The following is a 24,471-nucleotide window of genomic DNA, read 5'->3' as shown; positions in this document are numbered from 1 at the left end:
GGAGCGGAGGGACAAGTAGACTTATTATCTTCTTCCCTGTAGAATAGTTGCTTTTGTAAGGTAAACTAGAACATCTATGCGCGCCTTGCCGCGCCCACCCAATTTTATGAATATTAGAACAATATAGACATTCATGAAAATGGAAAATATAATTATCAAAAAAAATTAATTACAACATAACCTCAATTTGTAGCATGTGCTACGTTATATTTATAACACCCTTAGACGAGCCCGTTCTAACAGCCATCAATTATGTTTGTAAAAGTCAGCGCCAAGAAGATTAGTAAGATACTTCCTCCATTCCTAAATATTTGTCTTTCTAGAGGTTTCAACAAGTGGCTACATACGGAGCAAAATGAGTGAATCTACACTCTAAAATATGTCTATATATATCTGTATGTGGTATTTCATTTGAAATCTCTAGAAAAACAAATATTTAGGAAGGAGGAAGTAGAAGACAAATAATGGTTTTTGCACATTATGGTTTGCACCCCTAACTTAGCCAAATTACAAATAACCAGTACCTGTGCAAGATAAACTCCCTCCACCTAATCATATAAGTTCTTGGATGGCCTAGTCAAATCTGAAGTAACTAAAACTAAACCAAAATATCAATTGGTGTACTGGGCACAAGAAAGAACTTTCTCTCTGCCATGCTAGTATGAAATCCATGGTACATGTCAACCGCTACATTTAACATCACATATTCCGAATAGAAGAAATGCTACCAAAATAAGTGCTTTAGTCATCGGAACAGCTGAATCAGATCATCGGTTGTTGCCATAGTGCACCGTGTATTAATTCCTTCGTCAATCAGCTGAAAAAATATATGTGCAGAAATTGCGTTAGCACAAGGAAAAGATTTGCACTGTGGGCTGCATATTATACCATAACTTAGCTTGTGCTATACGGATGCCTTGAAGCATATTTTAAATCACTGATTGTCTTCTCCAATGCTATTTCTGCTTTATTTCTACAGAGAACTGAAAGAAACTATGGGTTTATTCGTCACAAGATGACATATTATTTTCACACGCACCCATCATTTAGAGATAAATCTCTAATATATCCACATAAAACATGAATCCGATACAAATATGGTCAAAGCAGATACAGCACCTTAGTCTTTAGGTAACATGGCCATGCTTAGAGACCTGCAACTCAGAAATAGCAAGAAATCAAAACATCTTGAACAGTAAGTTAGCACTCAGTAGTACTCTTGAATTGTTCATTTCTGCAGGTTCTTCCTAACATTAAGATTTAGGTAAAATTAGTCAGGTTCACAAATTGTGATCTTGACGGAGACACGTCATATCTCAAACCCAGCAGGGCATTCGGATCCCAACAACAAACAGATTAACGAAAATAGAATGATATGTATGTACAAAAAGAACCGCACTTGGTCAATCTTTCTTACCTCGGTGAATAAGTTGGAACATGATGGGAGAACAACAGTCGGATTTTCCAACTTTCTGATTGGAACCTGACAGGAAGTAGTGGGTGCACGTTGAAACCAGATTGGAAAAGGGCAAAACAAATCTTTTCTCAGTTTTCCTCTTGCTCGTAAGCCCACCCTGCCATGCACCATATATCGCTCACTGACCATCGGGAAAATTAGATCCTGGCCATCACTAGCTCAAAGGCGTACACATGCCGGGCGGCTGCGACGGGCGTAGGAAAGCAGTTACGCCGGGTGGCAGCGTGGAATAAGGAGAAGACTCCCAGCTCGATTTGTGGAGTAGCAGCCCGATTACTTTGGGCTGGCCGCTAGCATGCAGTTACGGGGGGAAGAAAGGCCCAATAGGGTACCGTGGGACGCAAGAAGATCTGGGACGTTCGGAAGTGACATCTACGGCTGACGAACTCTATTCGCTGTGAGCAGGCGTGGCTGGTTCCGTTATACTGTTTTGTAATAAGTTAGACTGAAATGTAGTAGTAAACTTATTTGTTGCTCCCAAATGCTTTGACGATTATAGCTGAAATGTAGTTTACACAAATACTTTAATTATCCAGCCCAAATGCGTTGCAAGACCTATGCATGTCTACAAACTGATGATAATTTTTTTTGTACGTTTTGGCCACCCTTCAGTTCAGCTTCTTGCACGTATCCAATGCAAATAGCATATCCAGTAACCTGACCCTTACAGAAAAGTTTAGTTTGTTCATAACTCATTAATTTAATCAGCAAATATTATGGTAATAAATTGCTTTGGTACATGAAGGAACAAAGGAGATTAAACACTAGGTTGTGTGGATGTGGACCAACAATGATGAACTCCTTCCTGTAGTTGATGTGAAGTTCATCAAGTGGTAGCCTAATGTGATTTATTCTTCATATACATGGAAGCTGACTCTTCTATTTCATAGCATAGATATTCTGCTGTACACTGCAGTACATTGCTTCTGTCAAATTGAAAAACAAACATGCTTTAATAAGAAATAATTCCAGTGACTCCGGTATCAAGTGAAGATCTTGGTTCGATAGTTGGATGCGGCTTCGAAGCTCTGATATGAATAGCAGTACAATTACTATTGGAAAGGGTACAATGGACTGTATATTTCTTCAAGCTATAGTACGACAGCTGCTTCTCATTGGAATTCCTGCTGGAAGCCTAAAGTTCAGTACTGATGAAAAGGTTTCTTCGTGCTGCTCTGAGTGTTCTTTTTGCAGTTTTTTATGGTGGTGTATGAGGCTTCAAGGCTTCTTCACAAGATTGTAGAAGGGCCTGAATTCGCTAATGATAGAAATGAAATGATCCCATCAATGTTGGAGGATTCCTCCATATTAACGTTGTTCTTATTGAAGTGAGAATTTTGGATCTTCACCATCCACGCCTACCACCCGGAGGATTTCCTCCTCGGGCCAAAGTATTCACCCCTGCCCCCGTGTCGTTTCCGCAGGGGCGACTCGGGCGGCGCTAACCCTAGCAGCCTTCGCCCCCCTCCCCCCTTCTCCTCTCCCTCGCCACCACCTGAGGGGGTCGCCGGAAAGTCGCGCGTCCGCCGGTGAGGGTGGTGGCGAGAATCTGTCCGCCTTGTTCGCGCAGGGGCTTTGGAGCCGGGGCGGCGGCCCCGGGTGGTGGTGCGTCGTCGTCTTCAGCCGGCGGCCGTCGCTGGTGCTGGCCGCCCCCCTTGGCCACGCGGGTGGCAAGTCGGCGCCGGGTGGTGGCTGTGCGGCGCGGTGGCCGCGGGGGCGCCCGCCACAGATCTGACGCCTCCGCCCCAACCTTTTCGGTGCCTGTCAGATCTGGCCTCCGGTTGCCCAGGTCGCCGGCGCCGCGTCTGCGGTAGGGGTGGGGGAGATGTGGGGCCTGGAGAAATCATTGGCTAGCTATGCCGTCCACGACGACGACGACGCCCGAGGGCGCCGTCTCCTACTTGTAGGCGCCGTCAAGGTGACCCCTTTTCCCCTTCTGCCTCTCTCCCCCGCTCGTGCACCGGGGTGAAAACCCAAATCCTTCAGGATTGGGCGGCAGCGATGCTCGCGGCGCCGTCACCTTCATGGAGGTGCCGCCTTCGGTGAGCATGGGGTGGGTGCAAGTTCGGTCTGGTTAGTGGGCGTCCGGCGGTGACATGGTTGGAGTTGGTGGTGTCTTGGAGGTTCTTCTCCAAGTTCAGTGGTTTCCCACCATTGTTGCTCTGTCATCAGCAGCCCCACCGTGCATTTTTCTTCTCCATGCGTGTTGGTTCCCTCCCAGTGCCATGTTTGCCTCTGTGGAGCTCGGCGACACGAGTTGGTGGTGCCCTGGTCTAGCTTTCCGGATAGAAATGGCGTCGGTTGTACACCTTTGCTCTTGGGAGAGCGTTTGCATCGTCCGATGGATCGGCGCCTCGTGTCAGGCGAGGGGCTAGGGAGCCCCTTCGGAGATGTAGGAGGCTATCAACAATCCGGTCGAGGTCTATGGAGCTGTCAGCGTTACCCTCACATGCTAGTTGGGTCTCCTCAAGGCTTGCTGGTGTCTCGGCGGGGTGGATTGCACTCGGTGGAGGGCTTCATTGTCTTGGTCTTGGTCTTTAGTTTCTTCATCTTTGCTTGTAGATGGTAGGAAGCCTTTTAGCTGCTTGCACAACACTCTGTATCCTTTTAGTTGTTTCCTTGTTTCGTCTATGTAAGTTGGCGGTTGATGTAATCTTGGCCGGTTGATGACTTTGTTAATTCAAAGCCGGGCTCGACTTGAGACTTTGTTCTAAAAAAATTATTTTTTTGGATCTTTTACATTCATGCCCATGAAGAATTGTAATTCGGATATACTCCCTCCGTTCCAAATTAGTTGACTTGAATTTGTCTAAATACGGATGTATCTATACTTGTTTAGTGTCTAGATACATCTGTGTCTAGATAAATATGAGTCAAGTAATTTGGAACGGAGGAAGTAATTTATAAATGCATTATCACCTCGTTTGGATGTAGACATTGGAGTCTGGATTTCATAATTGGCATTAAGCTGGCCCGAATGCCACCGTTTGGATGGCTCAGGTATTCGGGTGTGGAATTCGGTCGCGATATCGAACAGTTCTCGCCAACACACGCACGACCCTCCGCGAATAGAGGCTTGTCTGTACAAGGACTGTAACTCTCTGTCTTATCAATATAGCTCTTTGAACTGCAAAAAAAAAAATACAGAGCGCTTGCGCTCCGTATTCGCTGGAATCGCCTCGCTACTCCTTCGCTGGACTCGTCATCTGCTTCACCACACTGGTAGAAAAAGAGGCTTCCGTCCAGCCTCATTAGTCGCGAAACTGTAGAAACTGCGACTAATGAAGTTTTTAGTCGCGGTTCGGCAGACAAACCGCGACCAAAGGCCTGGGCTCCGTATTCGCTGGAATCGCCTCGCTACTCCTTCGCTGGACTCGTCATCTGCTTCACCAGTGCATGCACCTACCCATTAGGAGATCGAGGCCGGACCGCCCGGCCGCCGCTGACCGGCGGCTTCTCTGCAAAGACCCTAGCGGCTGCCTCCACCGTCTAGGACGCCAGCTTCTCTGCGCATCTAGGCTGCCTCCACCACTGCCCAGGCCGAGATGACCTAGGCGAAGCTCGACGTACGGAGGCGCTCGTATGGCCATTCCCGCCTCGCCCACATCTCTTTCCCTTGCGCCCTCTGTAACTGAGCCGTGATTCGCCAGTGCATTGTCCCTAGCCTGGGAGTTGCTGCCTCGGACGGGGGCGAGAGCAAGCAAGGGCCGGCATTCTTGGATGCAATCGGCGGCGGCGGCGAGTCTGTCTGGACATGAGCGGCGGCGGCGAGTCCGACGTTGAAGCTCCGATTTGCCGGCAGCGCGTTCGTTGCAGCTACGCGTACTTGCTGTGTCCGTTCGATTTCCGGCAGTGTGCGCCTGCTCGGTGTGCATCTGATTTACCGCAGTGCACGTGTTGCTGCTTTGCATGCACGCGTCTGATTTCCGGCCATGCTCCACGCTGCTCCGTGTGCGTTGCTGCGTGCCTTGCTAGTTCCAGTATATGTGTGCTCTGCGCTAGTTGCTATGTGTGTGCTCTGCCATGCTCTGTGTGTGTACGATGTGCAATTCAATACTTTCATGGATTCCAAGTGCTCAATACATGCACATCCAAACATTAAAATTGATATTGAACCTCAATGTCAATGTCATGGATATTTGGCATTGGAGCCAATTCAATGCCAAGCTCTTCAATGTCTACATCCAAACGGAGCGTATGAGATTTTCTATAAATCAATAAATGCAATTGGACTTGTGCTTCTTGAATCGTTGTCATGCAGTGACGGACTGTACCAGTTGGCAGCTTCTTGGTTGTCATAACTTCTTACTTATCACTTCTTAAAAATGTGTTCAAGTGATACATTTCTCACAGTGAATAAAAAGCATATACAAAGGCTTGCATCCAACCAAAAAATTACACAAGGACTTACAAGGAACTATTCGTCGAACAAAATGTCACATCATCAACACCAACGAATCAAACGGGCTCTCTTACTAGCGCGGCGTCTCGCCGCGCTTTTTCTGCGCTAGTATAACCATACACTTGTAGTACATGTGTGTACAAGAGCAATTGAGAAACAGTAAGATGCAGCGAGCTACGCTTCCCCACAGCGATTTGACACTTCTAGCCGTTGATCTGCTCCTTCAACGCTCAGGATCGCTTGGTCGTCCACAACAGTTTTTCACCGTGCCAATCTTCTTGTCAGGGCCAGCCGAAACGTCTCCTGGGCCGCTGCTCCCAAGACTGACTTGGGCGTCCTCTCGTTAATCGGGCCAACGTGGCACACAGCCCAGTCAGATGATTCTGAAAAACGTTGTTGGGCCGCACGAGCATGGGTCGAAGAGTGTGGTTTTCTTGGTCGGCATATCCAAAGAGACGACGCTCTCGATGTGGAGGCACGTGGTTAATGGCGCCGGGCGGGACGGTGCGAGGCAAGGCGACGCGGGATATGCGGTCACACGACTGTCTCATTTCCTCAGCTGCTCGACTTCCCGATCGATGGTGGAGGTGCGTTACTAATCGGGTCGCCTACTTTTTTGCCTATTTCCTTGAGTTCAAGAAGCCACAAATTCCTACCCAGATTCATTCCATATGTGATGGCGGCCATGGCGGCCTCTTTGCTTCCTTTGTTTCCATATGTGATGGTGACAGAGTCCTTGATGGCGAACACGCGGAGGTGGCTCCCGTTCTGGGAGGACATTGGCAGCGCTCACGAGCCGGATGCAGTGGATAAAGGTACATACCAATTCTTTTGCTGATCGTGGACAACCAAAGAAGAGAATCCTTCCCATTATATTAATGTTTGTGATCTTGCTTTGCTTACTTCCTAAATTTCCTCCCGACATCCTGATATTTCCATGTTTTACTGTTCAATCTGTCATGTATGCGTTTTACTTTTATTTCAGTTGATAAGTCACTAGGCATTTGCGACAGATGATTGCTATGTATGGCCGTGACCCGTGAGCTTCTTTAACTGTATTTCTACATTCAAATAACAGGACCGTGGTTGGGTTGAAAACTTGAAACCTGAAGGAAATTAACTATTAGATTGGTCATATAGCTTCAATCACAATTCACGAGTCGTCAAGCTGACACTTTACACCTTCCATTAGTTGTTTCCGACATTCGGCTGGTTTGGAAGGCACAATTGAATATTCTAGCTGTAGACGCACTCAGGTCAGTTTCAATTTTTTTCTTTTGAGGGAAACAATTCACCAAACATTCACCAGAGCCATATCACACTCTTTACAATACAACTCAGGAACGCTAGATTCTAATCTTAAATCTCCATGGAAATCAGCATATGCGGCAACTTCAGGGGCCAATGCGCCGCTCTCCCTTTGAATTGTCCTGACGCAACTGGTCTCAAAGTCTTTCATGAAAGTTTTTATGTCCTCAGTTATTGGGAACGCCAGTGCCCTGCTGACAATGGCTGATTGGATCGAGAAGATTGCTGCAGTCACTTTCCAGGAATGGTGATTTTCAATTTGTTCACTTATTGGGACGATCCCTCTGCATGCCACTGACGGCCAGGCAACATTAATTCAGACTTTCAGGCAGAGGAGCAAAAAGAATGGAATCCAATAGATGCAAGGGTGATACCGAGAAGAAGGCAAACCCAGCTCAATCGAGGATGGCTAGAAGAAGGGCAAGGGGAATAGTGCCAGGCCGGTGGAGCTATCCACCCCAGGACTATTTCCATGTCTGGTAGGGACAGGGAAGGCATAGGCACAACCTTACAAAGAGCACACATAACTGTCGATGGATGCCCTTTCTTTTTCCTTGTTCAGTTTGTCGAATTTGTTTGTGGCGTATTGAATTGTGCCTCGACATGCATAGGTGCGAATAGAGAGGATCAATCAGAGGATGAAGTTCGACGCTTCTTGAGGACCTGATAATAGCATTTCCAGGATGTAACGGTCAGCTACTTGGTCTTCTCTATTTTCTTAATAAGAGTCTTATTAATTCTAGACGGTTAGATTATAACGAACAGAATTGAGACCATCTTGCTTTAAGTTGGTTGTTGAAACAAAGCGTTTACAAGCATGCTATTACTTTTGTTGTTTTGTGGGAACGCATTTTTCGAAAATTCGGATTATCTTGTGTTTGTTTGGTAACATTGCTTCCCGGTTACTTGTTGCGCCAATCTTTTTCTAACATCCATGTCATCATTTTGTCAAAATGAACGGGCGCGGCAACGCGCGTCATCATGATCTAGTGCTTTTTAGAACTCACAGCTGCTTCTGAGAGCCCAATAACTGATGGGCGGCACTGTAGTTGCTTAATTAGTAGGCAACTAATTCTAGCGTAATTCATTAGCCACCGGCACAAAGCAGTGGCAGCCTATCTCATGTGCATGTGTCACTTCACTTCACTTTCCATGTGTGTTGACCTTGGCCTCCCAAAACAAGTCTCATGTGACTATGATCGATGCTAATGTCAGCATCTTTCTTTTTCCATGCATGCAATCCAACAACTAATCTCCTTCACATCGACCTAACCATCTGCCACTATGCATTATGACTCATTCCACATAGATCAAATTGCCTAATCATACGTGCTTTTTTGGGAGAACAGTATACAGATCAAAGAGAAGGGTTATATTTTTCTTCTAGAGAGTGGTTGATGTATGGACGTGGAGTATTTGCACCCTAGCTCAAATGCTCCTAGTGAACAGTAAGATCAGGAAAATGGTACAAAATTTAAAAAAATTCAGTTTTTTTGCGTTAACCTTTGACAAATGTTCTATGTGCTTGCAAAAATTTATAATGAAATAATATTCCTGGAAGTCGTGAAAAAAAACAAAATTGATACTCCAATAATGCTAATTTTTAAAGCATTTTGGATTACTGATTTTTTTGTCATGACTTCCATGGATGTCATTTCTTGATGAAAATTTTCAAACATAGAAAACTTTTGTCAAAGGTGACCACAAATAAAATTCAGATTTTTTTTGATTTTTTTTCATCTTTCGTCGATTTTACTGTTCACCCAAGCTCATTTGAGCTCTCGAGCAGAATAACACTTTCGTTGATGTACCTCCAAGCCACGGGATTATGCCCCCCTCCCTCTATGTCAGCCCAAAATCTAGGCCAAGCCTCTCCTAATTGACCTGTCTATTTAAGGCATTTCCTCCATTTTCCATGCAAAAATGGCATTGCCTCCATTTCATTTCTTGTAAACCATAAAATTAGGGGACGACTCCTTTGATTTTAGTCCACAACCACCCAAACCCAGCCCAACCTTAATCTGAGCCATGAGATCCTCTTCTAAACCACAACCCTCCATGCCACGGGAGACACTCTAGCTCCTCCGAGCAGTGCGTAGCTCCACCCGCACGATCCCCACCTCGTGTTGACGAATGATGAGCCGCTGGCGATTAGAAGCATCGAGTCATCGTCGTGGCCTCCTCTCCCTCCCTCCTTTCCCTCTCAACTCTATTTCTTATTACCGGGGAACCAACAAGGCCGAAGCAGCTCGCCGCTAACCAAAATCGAGGACCCTCGCCTCCTCACTCCTGGATCAGTCCGTTCCTTCCCTCTCTAGCCCTCACTATGAATGTCCCCAAGCAGATGCTCTCTGCCGCCATGCTCGACGGAGCCTCGAGCTCGTCTGCATCGCTTGCCTGCGTCCTAGCTCGCTTAATGCATGTGGGACAGTCGACAACTTGCCCGCAGCTATCCGACTGCCTCTAGCCAAGCAACCTAGCTAGATCTGCTAGCCCATCTAGCAGCCACGCCGCCTTGCTCTGCCCTGTCACCAACCGCCCATTGGGCCACAAGGTGGGTGCCCCTCCTATATCTCACGTGTAGGCATTTTAGCGCCTCTCGCTTGCTGGCCTCCTGTAACGGGCTTTGGCACAGTAGCGAGTCTGCTATGCACCGCCTATGAGTTCGATTTAATATCTGATGCTCAGTTGTGTTAGTCTTGTTATCTATATTAGTTATTTCCGTATTTTATAAATTCTGAAAAATGCCATTTCTATGCATATGCTATAACTTTTAAACCATTGGTCCGATTAAAATATGTTATATATGTAAGTTTCTTAGAATTTCGTCAAGTTTCTTAATAAGTTATTTTACAATATGTCAACAATTTTTAACTTGGTGTCTGAATTAAAATTGCTCAAATACCCTTGTAAAGTTGCTAAACTCATAACTAATTAACTTCAGTTTGGATCACAAAATTTGATATATGGTTTAGGACTGTACAAATGTGTAGATTGCAACTAAACTCATAGCTAATTAACTTTATTTTCACATATACCATTGAGTTTGATGTTAGCAACTCCTATAATACAGTTTAAGGGAGAACCTTAATTATCCTAATTAAATGCCATGAGGTATTTTTGAGAGATGCTATGTAAATGTTTCCCACCTCATTTAATATGACTAGATAGGGTAGTTTACTTCTGTTTCACCGCCTTGCCATGTTACAACATTTAATATTGTTGTGTAACTAAATGCCTTTCCGGTTAGTGATTTCCAAAGGAGTACACTGAGTGTTACATCTCAAGGCGTCTGTTGGGTTGTGATCCAACGAGGAAATTTATGGTTACATCAAATCCCACAATTTATTAAAAGAATACATGTTTTATGAACATATTAGATCACACAGTTCACCTAGAATGTAACATGTGCAATACATAACTAGAATAAAGTGATTTTTTGAACTTTTGCATGTGCTATTGACAGTACAATGCACACGTTCCATCTGACATGTAACATGTGTGATGACTATAGTATCATCGCAAATGGTATGTTATGTATTATAATGCTTGTTATTTGAATTTTTACCTCCTGCGCGGCCGTTTTTTCGTTAATTCTGAGGGTTGGCCAGTCGTCGGCTTCTGCCCCCACGTAGGAAGTACGGGGGTGTTCGGGATAAATCTAAACACTCTTTGCTCCAGATTTTGGTCTTTGAAGGAGGTGTTTAGCGCAACAAACCAGGCAATCAGACTATAAGGCTTTATCACCCTCACTTAGCCATAGAAGTTTGACAAAAGAAAGGTATGCACAGCCCCTAGTGTTCGGAAGACCGATTTGGGGTTCTATACACGCCTGATCGGATAAAAAACCGATCCATCGCATGATGCATTAGTTATCGCATAATGCGGAAGAAATTGCTAAAGATTTTGTGACCTCTCGAACAGCTGACCAGCTCTCGCCGCATCATGACAGTCAGTTTTCGGCTTTCTCTACTGAGGTGCTCGTCCGAAGAACCGGGACACAATCGCAGTAGTTCTCCCTTTACTATCCTAGCCGATATAGCAGAACGTAGGGTAGCAAGCAGAGGAGTCGGGCAACCCAACTGTTGACCCAAGATATGATTCGGAGCCAATGCATATAATGCTATAAGTTCGGGGTGTCGAACAACCGTGAAGGTGTTTGGACTTTCTTGCCGTATTATGGGGTACAACGAAGCCCGTGGCAGATTAAGGCGTACCAGAGTGTACGGCTGCTACTTGACAAAAAATATCAGTAAATAAGAACAGCAAATGAACATCATATAAAGCCGCAGATTGTAATTGAATAACACGTCAGAGCGTATGAGTACAAGTAGTGCGATAAAAAGAAATATGACTTCGGAACCTGCTGAGACCAGAGGGAGCTGCGTGCGGATCCGGAGAATAATAGGATGATCGTCAAGGAGAATATCTAGGGATTCCCTTGCACATTCAAGTTGTTTCCCTCCTTGGTATGTCCGTCCCTTCATAGGTCCGGTCGCCAAGTTGCCAGTGATGGCCTAAACAAAAGTTAACCTGAAAAGAAAATGTAAAACAATGTGTGTGTGTGTGTGTGTCCCGGAGCGGTTGAGCCGCATTGCGGAACACAACCTAGATGTTCCTCTATCTATCCCCATGGTATCTTTAATGCGTAATTAAGTACGCGCGGGACGAAGGCCGCAGTTTGGTCGAGGTTGGGGCGGGGGACGAGTGGCTAGTTGAGCTCTTGACGAGCTAGGATGTCCTGCCACAGGATAGTTCGGACTCTTTTAACAATGTGCGGGAGCTTGGCCGCTGAATTGAGGTTCGGTTTAAAGAGGCCGCTCTGTGCTTCTGCTGCTAAGGCAGCGGTGTGCTCTTCCGTATGGAGGAAGCGTTCCGTGTTTCCATTGACTGTTATGACACCACGCGGACCGAGCATTTTAAGCTTGCTATAAGCATAGTGTGGCACTGCATTGAATCGAGTGAATGCGGTCCGTCCGAGCAGTGCGTGAAAGCCGCTGCGGAAAGGGACGATATCAAAGATTAACTCTTCATTTCAGAAATTATCCGGGGATCTGAAGACCACTTCTAGAGTGATTGAGCCCGTACAGTAGGCCTCAACACCTGGTATGACACCTTTGAAGGTAGTTTTGGTGGGTTTCATCCTTGAAGGATCGATACCATCTTGCGCACTGTGTCCTGATAAAGCAGGTTCAGGCTGCTGCCGCCATCCATAAGGATTCGCGGAAGGTGGAATCCGTCGATGATTGGGTCAACGACCAGTGCGGCTGAACCGTCGTGATGGATACTGGTCGGATGATCCTTGCGATCAAAAGTGATCGGGCAGGACGACCATGGGTTGTACTTTGGGGCGACTGGCTCCATCGTGTAGACGTCCCTGAGTGCACGCCTCCGCTCCCTCTTGAGGATATGGGTGGCGTATATCATATTCACCGTTATAGCTTGTGGGGGAAACTTCTTTTGCCCTCCTGTTTTCGGTGAACGGGGCTCCTCATCATCGTCATCGCTTTGCGACCCCTTCTCTTTGCTTTCGGCGTTTGACTTGCCGGCCTGTTTGAGGACCCAGCATTCTCTGTTGGTGTGATTAGCTGGTCTACCTGGGGTGCCGTGAATTTGACATGGACGGTCGAGTATGCGGTCCAAACTGGACGTGCCCTGATTGTTTCTTTTGAATGGTTTTTACCGTTGACCGGACTTAGAGCCACTGAATCCAGTGTTGGCAGCCGTGTCTTCGGCACTATCGCCATTGTTTGGACGCTTGTGTCTGCTGCGTTGGGGCTTGCCATTGTTATCTCTGGATTTAGAAGGTCCAGGTTTACTTGAGGTGCCGTTGCTACGAGCTAGCCAGCTGTCCTCGCCCGCGCAAAAACGGGTCATAAGCATCGTAAGGGCTGCCATAGACTTCGGCTTATCTTGGTTGGGGTGTCGGGCAAGCCATTCATCACGGATGTTGTGCTTAAAGGCCGCTAGGGCTTCGGCGTCCGGACAGTCGACGATCTGGTTCTTTTTAGTTAAGAATCGGGTCGAGAATTTCCTGGCTGACTCTCTGGGCTGTTGGATTATATGACTTAAGTCATCGGCATCCGGAGGTCGGACATAGGTGCCTTGGAAGTTGTCAAGGAATGCATCTTCCAGGTTCTCCCAACTGCCAATAGAGTTTTCGGGCAGACTGTTCAACCAGTGTCGAGCTGGTCCTTTGAGTTTTAGCGGGAGATATTTGATGGCATGGAGATCGTCACCGCTGGCCATGTGAATGTGGAGAAGGAAGTCTTTGATCCATACCACGGGACCTGTTGTCCCATCATATGATTCGATGTTTACGGGTTTAAACCCTTCTGGGAATTCGTGTTCCATTACTTCATTAGTGAAGCATAGGGGGTGCACAATGCCTCTATGTCGGGCTACATCGCGACACAGCTCGGATGGAGCTAGTCTGCGGTATTTGGCCCGAACAGGTTTGTATTTGTTATATCCAGCATGGCGGCCGTCGTCGCGTATTGGGGAGAGACCCTGCGATCCATAGATCGATCTGGGCTCTCTTGCTCTGGTTTCCAAGTCGTACCGCAGGTCATGTGTGTATCCCCGAGCTGTTGTGTTTCTATTTGTTCGGCGACGGGGAGCGGGCTGGTGTTTGGGCTGATATGCCGCTTTATCTCGGCCATGCGGTGGTCGGTCAGCCGCATCGTGCCCTGGTAGTATGGGCTCCCGTGCCTCGTCATCAAATTGAGGTAGCAACCTGTGCTTCGGGTAACTTTTGGTTGGTCGTTCGAGTCCATATTCCTCGGCTGCCAGGATCTCAGTCCATCTATCAGTGAGCAGATCTTGATCAGCTTGAAGCTGTTGCTGCTTCTTCTTCAGGCTCTTTGTAGTGGCTATAAGCCGGCGCTTGAAGTGCTCCTGCTCAACGGGATCCTCAGGCACGGTAAATTCTTCGTCGCCAAGGCTCGCCTCATCCTCAGAGAGGGGCATGTAATTGATGTCTTCCGAGTCTTCATTTGTGGCCTGTTCATCGGGGCTGGATCGCCTGTCCTCCTGTGCGGCCTGTTCGGAATTTGGACCGACGGGGTCTTCATTGTCTTCGGCATCGTCCGGAGTGCTATTTTCTCTCGTGCCGGTATCACTGCTTTTACCATGGCATGGTTTAGAGCGGCTCCGCTGATGTCGGTGCTTCGGTTGCTTCTCAGTAGGCTTATCCTCAACTGGGTCCTTTTTGTCCTCACCATTGTCTTCTTTGGGTGTATCCACCATGTATATGTCATATGAGGAGGTGGCTGTCCAGCGCCCTATGGGAGGTGGTTCCTGTTCCTCTCCGACATCGTCATCCATACCGTCGATGTCTTCAGAGTCGAAGTCAAGCATGTCGGTCAAGTCGTCGACAGTGCCTATGAAGTGGGTGGTGGGTGGGTAACGAAGCTCTTCGTCGTCCGCTTCCGACTCGAGCCGGACATAGTTCGGCCAGGAATCTCCTGTCAGGGAGAGGGATTTCAATGAGTTTAACACATCACCCAAGGGCGAGTGTTGGAAGATGTCCGCGGAGCTAAACTCCAAGATCGGCGCCCATTTAGATTCGGTGGGCGCGGATACATGCGGTTCAGAGCCTATGGCCGGAGATGAGTCCGAGGTTCCGATGACACATGCCTCGTTGGAGGTCAGATCTGTGTTCGGCTCTAGCGCCGTTGAGTCTGCGGCTTCCGTGGCGGCGTCCATCCTCTCGTCCTCGGATGGCACAATCTGCACTGGATCTAGGGCCAGGACAGTTACAGGCGCTGTCTTCTGAGCATGGTCCGGCGACAGATTTAAGTCATGTTCATCGTAGCTACAGGGTGCGGCTGTCATGAGTTCGAATCCGTTGAACACCAAGTCTCCATGGGTGTTGGTGGTGTAGTTCAAGCTTCCAAACCTGACCTGGTGGCCAGGGGCGTAGCTGTGGATCTGCTCCAGATGGCCGAGCGAGTTGGCCCGCGTGCGAAGCCACCGAATACAAAGATCTGTCTGGGGAGAAAGATCTCACCCTCGACCGAGTTGTTGTAGATGATTGAAGGAGCCATCAAGCCTTATGGTGACGATGCAATGGAACTCTCCATGAAAGCACCAATGTCGGTGTCAAAACTGGCGGATCTCGGGTAGGGGCCCGAACTATGCGTCTAAGGCTAATGGTAACAGGGGGCGGGGGACACGATGTTTACCTAGGTTCGGGCCCTCTCTATGGAGGTAATACCCTACTTCCTGCTGGATTGATCCTGATGATATGAATATTACAAGAGTTGATCTACCACGAGATCGTAGAGGCTAACCCTAGAATCTAGCCTATGATTATGATTGTTCTTGTCCTACGGACTAAACCCTCCGGTTTATATAGACACCGGAGGGGGCTAGGGTTACACAGAGTCGGTTACAGAGAAGGGAATCTACATACCTGAATCGCTAAGCTCTTGTATCTGCATAGCCCAACAGTCCGGCCAATGTATATAGTCCGATTGTCCGAAGACCCCTTAATCCAGGACTCCCTCACCCACAACGTCCACTCCGCCACCTCGCTGCGGCCAGATCAGGTGAGCCGCCGCCGCCAGGTCGCCTGAAGTTCAGCTCGCCTGCGACCGCTAGCCCCACGCAAGGTCCGCTCTGCCACTTCATTGCGGCAAGATCCGGTTAGCCAGTGGTGCCAGGCCGCCTCCTACGCCTGCCTCAGCTCTGGGCCACCTCATCTCGCCCTATGACCCACAACCACGACCGTCCCCGCACCAGCACCCAAGCCAACCACACCACTACAGTCACCTACCCTCGCCTTCGTTGATCTCCGTTGCGGTCACCTGCCCTCACCACTGTCGCTCACTGCAACACTAAACCTGCCGTTGTCAGTCGTCGCTGCGGGGGATCAAGCCGTTGCCATCATACCCTCGCCCCAGGAGGTCATCGCAGCCCTCACACCTGATCAGCCTGCAATAGACCTTTCCTTTGTGGTCGAACGATTGCAATAAGGGCCAAGTTGCAAATATGGGATGTGATGAAGGTTGCTGATAACCCACAAGTATACGGGATCAATGTAGCCTCTTTCGATAAGTAAGAGTGTCGAACCCAACGAGGAGCTAAAGGTAGAACAAATATTCTCTCAAGTCCTATCTACCACTGATACGACTCTACGCACGCTTAGTGTTCGCTTTACCTAGAACAAGTATGAAACTAGAAGTACTTTGTAGGTGTGATAAGATAGGTTTGCAAGATAATAAAGAGCACGTAAACATAAACTAGGGGCTGTTTAGATAAAGATGCAATAAAGTAAATATAGCGAGTGTGGAAAAGTGGTGGTAGGAGTTGCGAAATTGTCCCTAAGCAATTGACTATGTTACTAGACCGGTAATCACTATTGCAATTCTATTTGAGGGAGAGGCATAAGCTAACATACTTTCTCTACTTGGATCATATGCACTTATGATTGGAACTCTAGCAAGCATCCGCAACCACTAAATATTCATTAACATAAAACCCAACCATAGCATTAAAGTATCAAGTCCCCTTTATCCCATACGCAACAATCTACTTACTCGGGTTTGTGTTTCAGTCACTCACGCAACCCACTATAAGCAAATCATGAACGCATTGCAACACCCTACAGCGGGAATCCCTCACGCTTGCGCGACACGGAGGGCACCATAGGACAGCACCAATAATAAAACATGCAACTCAAACCAATCATAGCAATTCATCAATCACAGATAGGACAACGAAAATCTACTCAGACATCATAGGATGGCAACACATCATTGGAAATAATATGAAGCATAAAGCACCATGTTCAAGTAGAGGGTACAGCGGGTTGCGGGAGAGTGGACCGCTGAATATATAAGGGGGAAGGTGATGGAGATGTTGGTGAAGATGACGGCGGTGTTGGTGAAGATCGAGGTGATGATGATGGCCCCCGGCAGCGCTCCGGCGCCACCGGAAGCAAGAGGGAGAGAGGCCCCCTTCTTCTTCTTCTTACTTGACCTCCTTCCTAGATGGGAGAAGGGTTTCCCCTCTGGTCCTTGGCTCCCATGGCTTGGGAGGGGCGAGAGCCCCTCCGAGATTGGATCTATCTCTCTGTTTCTGCGTTCTCTGTTTCTGCCCCTTCACCGTTTCCTTTATATCTGGAGATCCGTAACTCCGATTGGGGTGAATCTTTCGCCCAGATTTTTCTCGTAAAATTAGTTTTCTTGCGGCAAAAGAAGAGCATCAACCGCCTTATGGGTGGCCCACGAGAGTCCAGGGCGCGCCCAGGGGGGTGGGTGCACCCCCCTGTCTCGTGGCCACCTCGGACACTGTTTCGCGTTAATTCTTCCTCCGGAAAATCCCAAATATTCCAAAATAATTCTCCGTCCGTTTTTATCCCGTTTGGATTCCGTTTGATATTGGTTTTCTGCGAAACATAAAACATGCAACAGACAGGAACTGGCACTGGGCACTGGATCAATATGTTAGTCCCAAAAATAATATAAAAAGTTGCCAAAAGTATATGAAAGTTGAAGAATATTGGCATGGAACAATCAAAAATTATAGATATGACGGAGACGTATCAGTTGCTTGGTAGGCGTTCGATCAAAAACAGATATGACGGGTAAGGAGGCAGTAAACGCGCGTCAAGAGATCAGTCGGGGTTATACCTGGCCATCTACCGGGCCTGGGCGGGCCTACCAAAGCCTGAGGTGGAAAACCTAGGCCCAAGCCCGGCCTGGCCCGGCTGTCGGGCCTGGTTTAGGGGCCCAATCCCGACTCGAAAGTGATAAAGCCCGCCGGGCCTCGGGCCGCGGGCCGGGCCCCTTCAGTAAATCGTGAAAACAACGGACCTGGACCCGGCCCGGCCTTCGGGCTCAAAATCTAGGCCCGGGTGCAGCGTCGGGTCAGGCTTTTTCGGGTCGGGCCTTTTGGGCCGGGCTGCCCCTGGCCAGGACTAGCCAGGGTGTGTGATGGCATTTTCCATATAAAGAGAAACAGTTCCCTCTCGTTAGGGTTTCCTATCCTCTCGACGGCGACTCTCACCGGGCGTTGAGATTCTTTCCCCTACCCCTTCCTACCGAGTCCTCTCAGTCTTCCAACGAGTGCGACGCCTAGCCTCGTTCTCCTCTCATCAGGCGATGAACTAGCGGTGGGGTTTTTTGGTTAGGGTTAGGTCCAGCCCGGTTGTTTTTCCACTTTCGGGCAAGGGAATCGAGAAGATCGCGGCAGAAGCTTCAGGATTGGGTGATCTAGAGGATCTGGATGCTATGATGAAGGAGTTGGGCCTCTCTGAGGATGATTTGGATGATGTGGTGATTGACCAACAATCTATGCCACCGGAAGCGACCAGATGGATGGTGGTGGCCAGGGTGAACACTGAAAAACAGTATAGCCAATGTTGGTTCTATAGAAACTTGCGTGCGGCCTGGAATCTTGCTCAGAAGGTCAACATACGCCCCCTGGAAGACAACCTGTACACTCTCCAATTTGCTTATCTAGGGGATTGGGAGCGAGTAATGATGGACGAACCCTGGGCTTTTCGAGGGGATGCGGTGGTGATTGCACCATATGATGGCTTCTCAAAGCCGTCCTCTATCAAGTTGGATCGGTTGGAAATTTGGGCCCAGATCCCATCGCTTGCATCGAAGCTAGGTGACTTCGTATACGCTGAACCAGCATCGCATGATTTTGAAGGCAATTTCCACCGGGTGCAGGTCAAGATTGATGTAGGTAAACCCCTAAAGAATGCGGTGTCATTGAAAGTAGGAGAAAAGAGAATGATCTTTGGTGTGAAGTATGAGCGCCTCCCAAACTGGTGTGCTGTTTGTGGAAGGCTGGGACACCTTTACAAGGAACATGGAGACGGTGTGCATCCACCATCGGCACTTGTTTTCAAGAGTCTCAAGGCAGATTGGTCAAGGGGCACAGGGCCAGGACCTGGGAGAGAAAGAAATGGCAGCAGGGGAAGGGCCAAATGTTCGGGTCAGCAAGCGCCGAACAATCCAGATAGGGATGAACACATGGTTGATGCGGATGGAAACAGAAAACGCACTCAGGTATCAGATGCAATAGCCAACATACAAAGGGGGTTCAAGACGACAACTAAGGTGGCAGATTTACTTGCTTTACCCTCACCACAGTTGCCGGTGAGTCCGCCCCCAAAGCAAGAGCCTAAACGTGCTCGGATGGAGTCAGCGATAGAACAAGGGAACCAGAGTCAGAACACCGTCAAGCAGTTGCGCAGCAGCTCAGAAGGAAAATCGGCGGACTCCCGTGAGGAGTACCGCTAGGCGCAATGAGTATCCTAAGCTGGAACTGCCGCGGTGTGGGCAAAGCCGCGACAATTCGAGAACTTCACGAACTAGCAAAGAGATTTGTCCCTACCCTACTTTGTATTGTCGAAACTCAACTTGATAGAGTTCGGGTAGAAAAGTTAGCAAGCACTTTGGGCTTTGATAATTCTTTTGTTGTTAGTAGTATTGGCCGAAGTGGCGGCCTTGGTATCTTTTGGAACAATCCAATAAAAGTTGAAATTTTGGGTTACTCGGTGTATCATATAGATTGCTCCATCAATGAACCGGATCATGATAAATGGCGAGCATTTGTTTCTATGGGGAGGCCAAAACACACTTGAGACATCAAACGTGGGACACCATGAAGGGAATAGCAAGTTCAAGCGATCTTCCGTGGGTGTGCATAGGCGACTTTAATGAAGTCCTACGTCCGGAAGAACATGAGGGAATAGGAGAACGCAGCAATGCGCAGATCCAAGGGTTTTGAGATGATGTTGATATTTGCATGCTAATGGTGTAGGCTATGAGGGCAATTTCTGGACTTTCGAAAAGAGAGTAACAGGTGGTAGTTACACTAGGTGCAGGTTGGATCAGGCCCTAATATCGTCCGAGATGAGTGCTCAATATCCAGAGGCAAATCTGAAACACGAAACTACAGCTGGATCCGATCACTGCCCTATTCTTTTTAGCCTGAGAGGCAACTTGGGGCGTCCGCGGGAGAAGCCTCCATTCAGATATGAGGTAATGTGGGAGTCACACGAGCACTGGCGTGATACAATCACCGAGCAGTGGAGCAATGACCAGAGTCCGGTAACCATGGAAGGCCTTAGGGAAAAACTTGTGGCATTATCAAACAACCTGGGAAGGTGGAACATGGAGACCTTTGGGTCAGTCCAGAAGGAGATCAAGCACTTAAACCATGAGCTACATCGGCTTCGAGGTGAGCCAGCTAGGGTGGGACCGATGCATGCCGAACTTAAGATCAATGAGAGACTCGTCGAGCTATACCATCAGGAGGAGATGATGTGGCGTCAGCGGTCACGCATAGAATGGCTAGCTTCGGGTGACAAGAACACGAGGTTTTTCCATATGAGAGCTAGCCAGAGGAGGAAGAAAAATATGATCAAAGCACTGTCCAACTCCTTGGGCGTCTTGATCGATGACAAAACAACACTTAAGAGCATGTTATCTGATTTCTATAGAGATCTGTACTCATCGGAAGGAGTCATTGGAATTGATCAAGTGTTGCAATATGTGCCAGTCAAAGTAACTTCAGCAATGAATGAACAACTCTCGGCACCTTACACAGGTGAGGAAGTGAAAGTAGCGCTTTTTCAGATGTTTCCCACAAAATCCCCGGGGCCGGATGGTTTTCCAGCACACTTTTATCAGCGCCATTGGGACTTATGTGGGGAGGAGGTCACAAGGGCGGTGTTGAGAATCGTTCGAGGGGAGGAGAGCGCTGAATGTGTGAATGACACGGTCTTGGTGCTTATACCCAAGGTGATAAATCCAACCCTGCTTACTCAATTCCGTCCTATAAGCTTATGTAATGTCATCTACAAAATAGCGTCAAAGGTTGTTGCGAATAGGCTGGAAGTGGTCCTACCAGACATCATTTCCGAAGAGCAGTCAAACTTCATCCCAGGTAGACTGATAACTGACAATATCATATGTGCATATGAGTGTTTACACTTTATGAAACGCAGCAAGGCGAAGTCTGTTGGCGTTCTGGGAATGGGGGTACCCAGACTTGCCTGCCTGCGGCCTACGGCGTGGCTCAAGGAGTGGCACAGTACGGCCCATCTTCATCGACGCAAGCTCAAGACCCTCGCGAGGGGCCAAGCCTCGCGGGGCGGACGACAGGAAGCTTCCTCAGGCACAGCCTCATCGGGCTGGCTCGCGAGGAGGCAGAGAGATCAAGGCAGGGTACCTCACAAGGTTCCCGTGACGCAAGCCATGACGACCGAAGCCAGGCGGGCGCCGGCCTGAGCAGAGTCCTTGTTTCCTCTTTGGTGCAAGGGGGGCAAGCGCAGGCGAGAGTATCAAGCAAAGGCAACCATTTCGGTGCAACAAGACCAAGACCAGCAGAACGACAGGATGGAGGTCATCGTGGAGCCCAAGCCGGCGTCACCGTCCGAGTCTTTGGCAGGCGAGGACCAACTTTAGCCAGGATAAGTGTACTAGATGTTCCCCTTCAAAATGGCCAATTGTTGGTGCCCTTCCCGCTCAATATTTGGGAAGAGGACCAGGGCCTCGCTCTATAAATAGGACTAGCCACTATAGTATAGAGGCATCTGAAGGTCGACCAATCGAACCTTAGCCAGAACCACCAACACAAGAACCCCTCCCCTCGCGAGGCAATTTTTTCTTTGTATTGTTCATCATCAGCCCCTGAGGCAATCCACCACGCCACAAACTAGAGTAGGGTATTACACCACAATAGTGACCCGAATTACTATAAACCCTGTGAAGCAGAAAGCACGGCGGTAGTCCACGGAGAAGCAAGCCTTCATCATCCAAGAAACTCACAAGCTAGAAGCAGTAGGGGTCATCCGCGAGGTTCGCTACCTAGATTGGCTGGCCAACCTGGTCGTCGTGCCAAAGAAGGGGGGGGGGGAAGGAACGCATGTGTGTCGACTTCACCAACATCAACAAAGCCTGCCCGCAGGATCCATTCCCACTTCCTCGCATCGACCAAATCGTTGACTCCACTGCCGGGTGTGACCTAATGTGCTTCCTGGATGCCTTCTAGGGCTATCATCAGATCAAAATGGCGGTGGAGGACGTGGAGAAGACGGCCTTCCTAACCCCGTGTGGAGTATACTGCTACACCTGCATGTCGTTCGGGTTGCGCAATGCAGGCGCAACCTTCCAGCGGTTGATGCACATCACTCTGGGGCGACAGCTGGGGAGGAACACTGAAGCTTACGTGGATGACATTGTGGTGAAGTCTCGGGAGGCGAAGACCCTGATACAGGACCTGGAGGAAACCTTCGCGAGCCTCAGCGAAGTGGACCTGCGGCTCAACCCAGAGAAGTGTGTATTTGGAGTCCCCTCGGGCAAGCTCTTAGGCTTCCTTATATCACACAGAGGCATTGAGGCTAACCCAGAGAAGGTCAAAGCAGTCGAGGACATGAGTCCGCCAAAGACCCTCAGGGAAATGCAAAAGCTCACCGGGCGCGTAACCGCATTAGGGCTGTAACGCCCCGGATTCGATGCGCCAGGTGTCTGCCAGTTATTCGTCATCATTGCCATGTCATTTGCTTGCATGTTGCATTTTATCATGTCATCATGTGCATCTCATTTTGCATACGTGTTCGTCTCATGCATCCGAGCATTTTCCCCATTGTCCATTTTGCAATCCGGCACTCCTATGTCCGCCGACGTCCCCCTCTTGTCTCCTATTGTGAGCAGGTGTTAAACTTTCTCGGAATGGCCCGAGGTTTGCCAAGCGGCCTTGGTATAGCACCGGTAGACCGTCTGTCAAGTTTCGTGCCATTTGGAGGTCGTTTGGTACTCCAATGGTTAACCGGGTAACCGTGAAGGCCTCTTTTGTCTTGCAGCCCAACACCCCTCTAAACTGGCCCAAAACCCATCTAACTCCCCGCCATGCTCTCGGTCATTCGATCACGATCGTGTGGGCGAAAACCGCACTCCATTTGGAGTCTTCTAGCTCCCCCTACCTATAAATATGTGCCCCTCCCCGAAATTTTTGCAGTCCAACACCCCAAACCCTAGATTTTCCCCTCCGCACCGTGCCGGACATGTCCAACCCCGGGCGGACGTGTCCGCCGCCGCTCCCCGCGCCAATCGGAGGCCGCCAGATGGCGCGCCGCCGCCACCCTCCGCGCCGGCCCGCGCGGCCCGTCCCCGGCCCCCGCAGCCCGCGCGCGCCGCCGCCTGGCCCGCTCGCCGCCGCGGCCCCGCACCGGCGCCCGCCATCTCTGGCAGCCCCGCCGGCGACCCTCGCCGACCTCCGGCGCCTCCCGCCGCCTCCTCGCCTCCGGTCGCAGAGCGCCGCCGCCGCCTCCTCGCCTCCGGCCCGGAGCGCCGCCGCCGCCTCCCGCGGATCTCCTCCACCGCCGCAGGAGCTTCGCCGCCCCGCCGTCCCGCGTGCTCCCGCGCCCCCTCTCCTCCGCTAGGGCTGGGCATTCGATTCCCCCGAACCGATCGGTTCGGTGCTTCGGGTAATTGAGAAATTCGGTTTTCTGAAATTGCAGACCGAACGGTTTCTTCCAAAAACAACAACCGAGACTTCGGTCCAAGGTAACATCGGTTCGGTCCTCGGTTAAGACCGAGATGAACTGATCTGCATGGAAAAATTCGATACTTTGTGTCCTCCCAGAAGTCGTTGCTTCACCTCTCCCTCTCTCGTCGCCACCATAGATCGAACCTTGCTTGGAAAGAGAGAGGAGATGGCACAAGAAAGTAGGGAGAGCATGCCTGTCGTCAAGCGCGCCTGGCTCCTTGAACCTTGATCCACCCGGACGTCCTTCTGGTCCAGCTATGGGTGCCACTCGTGGCCGCGTTGAACTGGCGAGATGGGGCTGCGACTACGAATCAGCGAGAAGGGGCGGCGAGGGTTACTGCGAGAGATAAGGATGGACGGGAATAGCGGTGCTGCGGTACGGTGCGACAGGGATATGGAGGATTGTTTTATCGTAGTGGACTACTCGAGGTCAAAACAACAGAGCGGATTGGGCTGTGGGGCTGTGAAGTTTTTAAATGCAGTTGGGCCTCTCTCTCTCTCCACGTATATTCTGAAAAAACTATAGAGTAGTACATCGTTACCTAAAAAAAGCAGAGTACTATTTCGGTGTATTCGGTACTTCGGGTACCAGAGGCACACAACCGAAATCACCGAAGAAACTTCGGTTTCCCAAGACTGCCAACCGAAGTGCAAACCGAAGTATTCGGTTTCGGTGAATTCGGGTTCGGTACCGGTTTATTTGGTACGGTTTTCGGTGCTCGGTTTTTTATGCCCACCCCTATCCTCCGCCTCCGGCCAGATCCGGTCG

This window comes from Triticum dicoccoides, chromosome 5B (assembly GCF_002162155.2).
Source record: "Triticum dicoccoides isolate Atlit2015 ecotype Zavitan chromosome 5B, WEW_v2.0, whole genome shotgun sequence".
Taxonomy (NCBI): Eukaryota; Viridiplantae; Streptophyta; class Magnoliopsida; order Poales; family Poaceae; genus Triticum; species Triticum dicoccoides.
This window is presented reverse-complemented; position numbering follows the sequence as displayed.